Source organism: Streptopelia decaocto, assembly GCF_964273445.1.
Source record: "Streptopelia decaocto genome assembly, chromosome: 12".
Lineage (NCBI taxonomy): Eukaryota > Metazoa > Chordata > Aves > Columbiformes > Columbidae > Streptopelia > Streptopelia decaocto.
This window is the reverse complement of record NC_138667.1, coordinates 7,949,082-7,958,079: the sequence shown is the minus strand read 5'-3', so window position 1 is coordinate 7,958,079 and position 8,998 is coordinate 7,949,082. Positions and strand designations below refer to the sequence as shown.

Below are 8,998 nucleotides of genomic sequence, written 5' to 3'. Positions count from 1 at the left end.
TACACATCCATTAATCGGTTCAAAGGAGAAAACTATGTGAGCCATAACCCGAGTTTCACAAAGGTGCTGACGCCAGTTCTGGTGGCCATTTCACGGCAAACGCGGCTTGTGCCAATGTCACAGCGAAGCAGCTGGGAGCCAGTTTGCTGTTACGGACACACGTGTGAGATGCCGCTTCCCACGCAGCGCTCGGTGCCCCGTCCACGTTCTACCTGAGCACATCCACCGCAAGTCTGAGTTCCTGACTTTTGCAGGAGGATTTAAAGTTCTTTTTCAAATAAATTACTATTTTAATCAGGCTTCCTGGACTCCTGCTAGAGACCGTTTCCCTGCGATATTCCACTTATACCGGTTCTGTGTTTTACCATACAGCTGACACCTTACTTTCACGCGCTTTTCTGCCTCCCCCGCGCCCCCCTCGTTCCTCCGGCGGTGCCCAGAACACCCCTCCGAACGCCTTTTATCACCCCGCGTCCCCCCCACGCCTTCCCCGCAGCCCTCCGCCCCCCGTCCCCGCACCCCCGAGGACTCCCGAGCACCCCCGCCCTGCGTTCCCCTCCGCGACCGCGGAGCGTGCGCGGCCTGGACGGGCGGGGCGGAGGGAGAGGAGGAGGAGGAGGAGCAGGGACGACGGAGGAGGAGGAGGAGGAGGAGGAGGGCCGGCCCGCCCGCAGCCGCCGCCGCCAGCGCCGCCATGATGCTTGTTTGCTTTCAATGAGTGTGAGGAGGAGGAGGAGGGGGGGAGCTGCTCTCCCGTCCGGCCCGCGGCAGGAAACAAAGAGCCAGGCAGGCGGCGGAGCGAGGGCGGCGGGGGGACGGGGATGCTGCAGCCACAGGTAGGGGCGCTCCCGCCGCGGGGGCAGCGGCGGGGCCTCGCCTGGAGGGGGGGCTGTGGCTCCGGGGGGGCCGCACTTGGAGCGAGGGGGGTGCCGTGGGGGAGGGGAGCGGCGTTGTTACGGCGAAAGGGGGAGAGACTCCTTCAGAGTTTGACGGGGGGGCGCCCCCCGCGCGGTTCGATTTGGGGGTGTCATGGGGGGTGAGGCCCCTCTGGGCGTGAGGGGGCTCCGGGGAGGAACGGGGGGGTGGGGGCGGCGCTGGAGGAAGCGCTGGGCCCCAGGCGGTTGTTGCTGCGGGGACGCCCAGGGGAGGCCCCGCGCTCCGGGGAAGCGGGTGGGAAATGCCCGGTGTCGGAGCGGGGAGCGGCGGGGAAGGGGCTCGGCCGCCGGGAACTTGCCCGGGCCGGAGGCCGGTAAACACCCGCCCGGCGTGCGGGAGGGAGCCGGGCCGGGCGGCGCCTCGCAGGGAGCCCGGCTCTATTGGCATCGAGAAGGCAATTAAGAGAAATTAGTATAATGGCATCTGCAAGCCGTACGGGTTTTTTTGTTTGTTTGGGGTTTTTTTTTTTCCTCATTTTTTTTTTTTCTCACTGTGCAATTGAGTTTAAAATAATTAAACAAAGGCAGAGGGAAATGACATCAATCTGGTAATTGCCCGTCCGCCTTCAGCGCACGGCTTCCCCGTCTCTCTGCCTCCCCGGAGGCTGATCCGCCAGCCCGAGGGCCGGCCGCGCTGCCTGTCAGCCGAGCGCCTCTCCTGCTCCGGAAGGAGCCGCTGGCAGCCGCCCGCCCCGCCGGCAGCGGGAGCCGAGGCCTCGCTGGCGCCGGGGCCCGGAGCGGCCCTCGCTCGTTCCGGCGGAGGGAAACGGCGAGGCTGGCGTGGGGTGTGATTGGCAGCCTCGGCGGCCAATGGGGGAGCGCGGGAGGCGGGCCGGGCGCGGGCACGTGAGGCGGCGGGGCAGACGCATGCAGGGATAAACAGAGGGGAGCGGGGCAGGGGGCAGGAACCCCGGCGGGGTCCGGCGGCTGAGCAGCGGCTGCTCTTCCACTGCGCTGATTGAGGGGGGGGATTTTTATTGCGTTTGTTCGACGCTGGGACAGGTGTACAGGACTGAGAACCTGAACGGGGCGCAGAGCTCCTGTATCGGGGAGTAGGGTCGCGGCTCCTGGGCTGCCGTCGCAGGCAGCTTTGCTCATCTAGAGTTTTTGTAGAGAATTTTAAGCCGGGGATCAGGCAAGGCTTTGGAAGAGTATGTATCTGTGCACCTGTCTCTGTCTCGAAATGCATGTATGTTGCGAACATGTATTTTATCATCAGTTTTTCCACAAACATTAAAAATTCTTATGAAACCTACTTTATATAAGATAAGAAATACATTCAGAACAAATACAGTAAAAAGAGGGGGTTTTTGGTTTATTTGTGTGTTTTGTTTTTTTTTTTTTTAATACAGATACTGGTATTTCCACAAATGCATAGAAAATTTTATTACAGAAAATACAACTTCACAGACAGGTATTTGCTTTGTAACTAGAGTTACAGATCATCTGGGTTTTCATTTGATTTCTGGGGCTTATTTTCTTAATCTAGATTTCACCACAATGGGTAACTAATTGAAAATTCAAGGGATTAAGAAATACCTGTCGTATTTGTCTGGATTAAATACAAAGATACGCAAGTGTTGACTGGTAATTGTATTGTATCTCGCCTTTTTTTTTTTTTTCATTCTAGAGCAGGTCTCGTAATTGGGAATTTATCAGCATTTCCAGTGGGGTAATTTTACAGGATTATCTGCCCTCTGTTCTTCCTCCTGGTTCACCTGGACTCTGGAGTTTTGCTGCTAGCAATGAAGCTTTCCGTGGGGGTTTATTCATGCTATTACTGAAATGGAGCTCTTTGCATTTGGATCAACTCTATTAAATTTTCACCTGAATTACTTGGATCAGTCCATTTATGAAAAGGATACTACATGCATCTCTTTTCTGTTTGCATTTTGAAGCTGAACTCTGAATACAGTCTCGATGTGTTCAGGCTCTTTGCTTGAATTTTAGAGGAAGAACTGAAATATAAAGATAGATGAGACTGTAATATTGCATGGGCAGGTAAATACTTTTGACATTTTACATATGAAGACTTGAATATGTGTTACAAAGGGTCACAAATTGAATGAGGTAAAATTAAAGTAAAAATCATTGGAATCAGGCTGTACTAGATATTAGGAAGACATCCTTGTAAGCAAGTGCAATATTTATGATGGAAACCACTGTTTTTAAAATGGGATCAAATGTTCCCAAGTTTGAGCAAACTAAAAATAATTTCCCAGGTGATGAACGAAAGCATCTAATTAAAAGAAAACCAAAACATGGTGGTGTAAGTAAAAATGGTCCTGTTAATCGATCACCAAAAAGCTAAGTATTTTTGCTTGCATTGCAGTGTGTCTTATTATTTGCATTATCACCATGGCCAAGAGGCTGGGTGGTGAACCACAATTCCTCCTTGACTTGTGCAGCACATGCTACAACAGGCAGTCCCTGTTGTAGAGGCCCTGGCTCTGTTTGCTAACAGAATACTGGTGTTTAGAATTACTCTCTGGTTTTGTTGTGTAGTTTTGGCCATACACATGTATATGTGCAGGTTGTAACATTCCCTCCCAGGCCCAAATGGGGCCGGATTAAGTGGAGGCTGTGCACAGACCGTATCTTTGTGAATGCAGATGCCGGTCAGTCTTCAGGACTGAAAGAATATACAAGCGTTGTCACTTATTTGCATAGGTTTTTTTTTTCTAGGAGAAATGCGTAGTACTCAAAGCTTACAATTGCATACAGTGAGCTTGAAAAACAACCACTGACCTTAAAACCCCACAAGAATATTCTCAGCAGACTTGTAGATTTTAGTCCTAGTTTCATGTAACAGGTTGACCCCTTCCCCTGTTGCATACAATATATCTGTTATTGATTTTTCCATCCGTATATTGAGATTTTGCACGGCTTTCGGTGTCAAAATACTTCACTGACGTTACTGAACCCGATCTAAATTTAGATTTCTTCACGGTGTAATTTTGAAAGCTTTATACATGAATTGCTCAAACTGAGTCACTGCAGGGTTTCATCTGTTTTGTATTCCTCTTCAGTGTTGGTGCTTCATACTTGGATTATTGTACAATATCCTGCAAGATTATTAGCATTGTATTAAGAGACATAAATTATGCTCCTACATTGAAATTGGGTTGTACAACTCCACTCAACAGGGAAGCTTGGCATAAGTTTGGAGACTGCACTCATGATTTCTGCAGTTGGAGTCTTAAAGAGTTTACAAATGCTTCTGCAGGTCCCATAGAAAAAGCTGTTTAAATGCTTAACATGTACTTTTGAGCTACTAATTACACTTCCAAGATGTTGCTTATTTAAAAAAAAAAATTGGCAACAGCTCCATTTTCGCTTTTGTAAAACTGCAACGTTAATCCTTTTGTTAATGCCTCAGAGGGCTTTTTTAAGTGAAGGAATCAAGGAGGGACCAGGAGCAGAAAAGATATACATAGGTGTTTACTATAGAACTAAACCACTTGCTGTTAGTATTGCAATTTATGCTAGGATGCAGCATTGCAGGAAGAGGGTTGTTTGTTGATTTTTGTGGGTTTGGTTTTGTTTGTGTGTTTTTTGTTTCGTTTTTTTGTTGTATTTGGGGGGAGGTGTGTGGTTTTTTGTTTTTTGGGTTTTTTTACTGGGAAAGCCGTTGGGTGTGTTGTGGAGGCTGCCATCTAGATGTTATGGGCGCAGCCTGGATATCATGATGGCTCTTTTGTGTGTCTTTATTCGTGTTCCTGACATGCAAACTCTATTTTGCAAGTCAAGCAATGTCCTACCTTAAGCCTCTCCTAAAGATGTTGTACCATTTTATAATACCAGTATCTCCAAGGCCTCCTTCAGCTCTTTGAGCTTCGCCCATTTCCTTTGCAAGGCAGCAGTTTGTCTGAAGACTTGGGGGTTTCTAGAACATAGTTCACATCACTAGGGTAACCATCTTGCCATAGTTAGGAGAACATGAAGTATACCATAATGTAGTATACTGCGTATTACAGATAATCTGCAGCTTTACTGCTTGAGCTGTTTTGAAGTCTGTTGATGAGTGAGGTGTGGATCCTGCAAGTTGATCTGACTTAGATGGTGCTTCACAGAAGTGTCTCTCTGCATAGATCTCTCTGTAGATCAGGAAAAAAAACTTAAGCACAGGGTGTGCTTCACAGACAGATCCTTTCATGTGCTTTTTGGAACAAAAACAACACATTGAACCAACACCTACAAAGACAGGAAGGCTTGAAACTAAACTAAAATACAGCTAGGTTTGAGTGTGCACGGTCTTATCTGTATCACCTGTCAGCACAAGGAGACAGCGTTGTAATGGCTAAATAATTAAAAGTGTTAAGATATTTTATGCCAACGGCTGACCATTAACACTTTTAGATATTCTTTTAAAGAAGTTTTAGCAATTGTGCACCCAGCAGCAGAGCTTTGTCTGACAAAGCAAGGGTTCTGTGGCCTCAGATGGAGTTTTCAGTGCTGCCTTAATCCCAGTTCATCTGTAAGTAGACAAGTGCTTACAGGGACCAGCGTTTTTTAGGAACAAGTGATCTGTGGTGAAGAGTAACTAGAACTAGGAAGGAGTCTTTGCTTTGCTGAGGAATGTTGTGAAAGATCCACCTCTGGAGGCTTGAGAACCGATTTTACAATAGTTGTTCATGGTGTAGGTGCTTTCTGTGCCTGCATTACCCCGGAGTGTATGTCAGGACCTTTCTCTGGTGGCAGAGCTTGGAAAGCTGCTACATTGGTTGTTCATTAACTCCACATTATCTACATCAGTACAACCATCATTGGAGTAATACTGAAAACTAACCAGTGACATGGCTGGAGTGGTGATACTTTTTTAAAAAAAAACAACAACAACCGCCATCTTCTTACCTGGGTTTGTTGTTGGTTTTCAGCGTTGTCTCACAACAGCTGCACCAGCACAACGGAAGAGGGTGATGACGTGGGACATGGGCACAGGAAAGAAATCTCGAGGTGGCTTTGCTGCGCAAGAGCGTGGTTGCGGAGCAACATTCTCAGGCTTGTTAGTTGGATTTGAAATAACAACAGTCTATGAATAGTCTGGTTGCTTTTATGAGGCTGTGGCTAGATGGGTAGAGCATGAACTGCGTGAATGAGTTCTGTAATATCTTGAACTTAGTTTAACAACTCTAATATTAAGCATTGAAATATCTATAAATTGGTTTTTAAGAAGGCAAAGATTTTTGGATCTGGATACTGAAATCTCTTGTCAAGCTCTTTTTCAGATCTATAGCAGGAATGCTGAAAATGAGCTCATGTCCAAATTCATTTGAAATAGCTAGGTTGTCTCTTATTCCTAAGTTCTATTGGAAGGCTAAGAGAATAATGTTTTGTGCAATGACTTTGTTTTTACCCACAGAATAACAGAAACGTAATTTTTCTGCAGATGCATAGAGGAAAATGTGGTAAGGAATGTTGTGGTATTCGTGCCAGTACTTAAAATAGTTTACTGAGTTGGACAAAGATAAGGAATTGTGCAGTAGTTACTCTAAACAAGGATTAATATTCCATGTATCATGAAGAGTCATAATTAATTGTCAAATATGGTTGTCTGGACACAACCACTGGAGTAAGAGTTGTTATTGGGTTAATGTTTTGGAGTGTAAGACCATTCTCGTTAGCTTTCTGGAGACATTTGTGGGTGAAACCTCTAAGCCTTGTCCTTACTGTGTATTTGCATTTTTAAAACTTGAAGCTAAGTGTTTTAAGACAGAACTCTCTTAAAGTTGATCTTTTAGGTTTCACCTTATTTGTACAATGTATAATTATGTAATGCAAGTAAATTATCGAAGTGATAAGTGAATCTGCCTGATCTTTTAATGTATTGGCATTTCAGAATACACTAACATAGAAAATGCATAAAACTGTTGTATAGTTCTCATTAAGTAGCCAAAGTGTTTCTAGGGATACCAGTTAAAAGTCAACCTTGGCTTTGCAATTTGGTTTTGCATTAATGTTTGTTTTGTATACAGTGGCCTTTTCCTAGAGGCATAATTACATACAATTGCTGATAATTAAGAACTATTCTAGTCATCTGGACTATGTCTATGCTACACTGAGAACATTTGGATATAGTACTTCTAATAATTAGATGATGTGCAGGTTAAGAGGTGTGAATTTGAGTTCTTCATGAGTTAGTTAAAGTGTTATCTCATAGTCCTCTCTAGAAGATGGAGCAGTGAAGGATCAGAGTGCTGAAATGTGCCTTTTGCACTCTGAGCGTTTCAAAGCGTTCTTTTGGAGTCCAACTGGTCTTATAGCAACTGAATATAGGAGTTAAAACAAACAAACAAAAAACAATCAACCAAACAAAAAAACCCAAAATGTGAACAGCCATTTTTAAATAAAATGCCAAGAGTGTTGGTGCCGGTCAACAAATAGATGTTTACACAACAGACTTGGTATTTACCTAAAAGTAGCATACTAGTAGAAAAAAAATCAATCTGTGTTTTCTTGCAACACTGATGTTTTATTTGTGTATATTTCAATAGTGCAATCTTGTTCACTCCTACAAAGTTAGATGTAGGGTTGCATTTCCATAGATAGGCAAGTTCTCAAATTTCTGTTTATGCAGCATCAAAATATTTGTAATGTTAGTTCTCATATGCTTTAGCATGGATTTGTCTAATTTGAGGAAGCTTTAGTTCTTTCATTTTTTATTTTCTTTTAGGTGGTGGCTTACATCTGCATTTCTGAACTTGTGTTTATCTACTTGCACACTTGTGTATTGTAGCAAAATATAATCAGAAGCTATATTTCATAGCAGGATGCAGATATTCTTCCATATTATGGTGTATACCTGCTAGTAGTTGGGAAATCCCAAACTGTAGGTGTATGTTAAAATCTATTTTTAAAAAAAGAAGTTCTATTTGGTATGTTTTAAATAAGACATTGATAGAAATAAGACTGACAGGAAATTTGGAAGACTTTGTAGGAGCAGTATCAGGCACACCGCAAAACATTGAATTCTCTAGTTGAAGTTGTATGCCTGGGAGAGGGTGGTCCCAAATAATTTTACATAAGAGTTCAGCTGAAGTACGTTAAGTTTACTTTGCATGACACTTGAGGTTTAGCTGGGATGTGTTGGATACTCGCTTGCTCCCCTTCCTCATTGTGGTTTCCTGCCTATGAATATTTTTTCCATCATTTTTCACTGTTAAGATCACTTTCTAGTTTGCTGGCCATGCATGGTGTAGACTGGGGATAAATAGAGTCATTGACTCAGCTCATGAATTCAAGTGTGTAAATTCCGTAGGGACTTGACCATCATCATAAACCTGTTGAAGCTTCTGTTTTCAGGTGTGCACCTTGTCATCCTGGCCTGGGTCTTTATGCAGGGTTGTTGCCTCCTTTGCTCATACTTCAGGCTGAAAGGGAATTAAGTTCCCATAGAAATTCCTAATTTGCTGCGTGAAGTGCCACCAGTGACAGGAAAGTGAAACCAGTAAGCTTGATTCATTTGGAAAAGCATTGTTTAAAAAACAGGTAGTGGTCTTTGAGTGGGAATGAGCAAATATTAAATTTTATGGTAAAAACTGGAATCCAACACTATGAAATTACCTTCGAGGTGGGGGTTTTTTTTCCAAAGCACGGTAGTTATTTTTTAGATGTACTCCTTTTGAAGAGAGTCACTGTTTGGGATTAAAAGCAGTGATTTCTGTTCATTCTAATGAAACTCAACAGTAGAGATTAACCCTTTAAATACAGGTTAACTTTTCTGCCTAGCCTATACATTGCTAGAACTGCTGCAGCTTTACGTTATCTAAAAAGCAGTGTACTTTGCCTTCAGGTAGGATTTCAGACTTTGTTCAGTGTTACTATTTAACTGATGCATGGGTGAGGGTTGTTGGAAACCAGATTTTCTTCCTGCTGTGTGAGAAGATTTTGGGTAGGTGTGGCCAGAAGAACAATTATGTCATTGTTCTGATTTCAGTCCCATAAACAGCTGTGCTGCAAATCCACACATACATTACACATACAGGAATAATAATGCAGGAAGCTAGGCTCCCTCAAATATTTTTTTTTCCTCTTCCACCTTAGCTTTTGGGGCAGTTTAATTA

At 44.1% G+C, this 8,998-nt stretch overlaps 1 protein-coding gene across 3 annotated transcripts in view; it reads left to right on the top strand.

Moving 5' to 3' along the window:
* The first annotated feature begins 666 nt into the window (after positions 1-666).
* Positions 667-8,998, top strand: part of CNOT6 (CCR4-NOT transcription complex subunit 6) — a 33,059-nt gene continuing 24,727 nt past the window's right edge. For 2 of the 3 annotated variants that reach the window (XM_082063643.1, XM_082063641.1), the window contains exon 1: positions 667-836. The gene's annotated coding sequence lies outside the window, so the exon portion shown is untranslated. Of the gene's footprint in view, positions 837-2,804; positions 2,937-8,998 lie in introns of those variants that run through there. The other variant, XM_082063642.1, reaches the window with a different exon arrangement.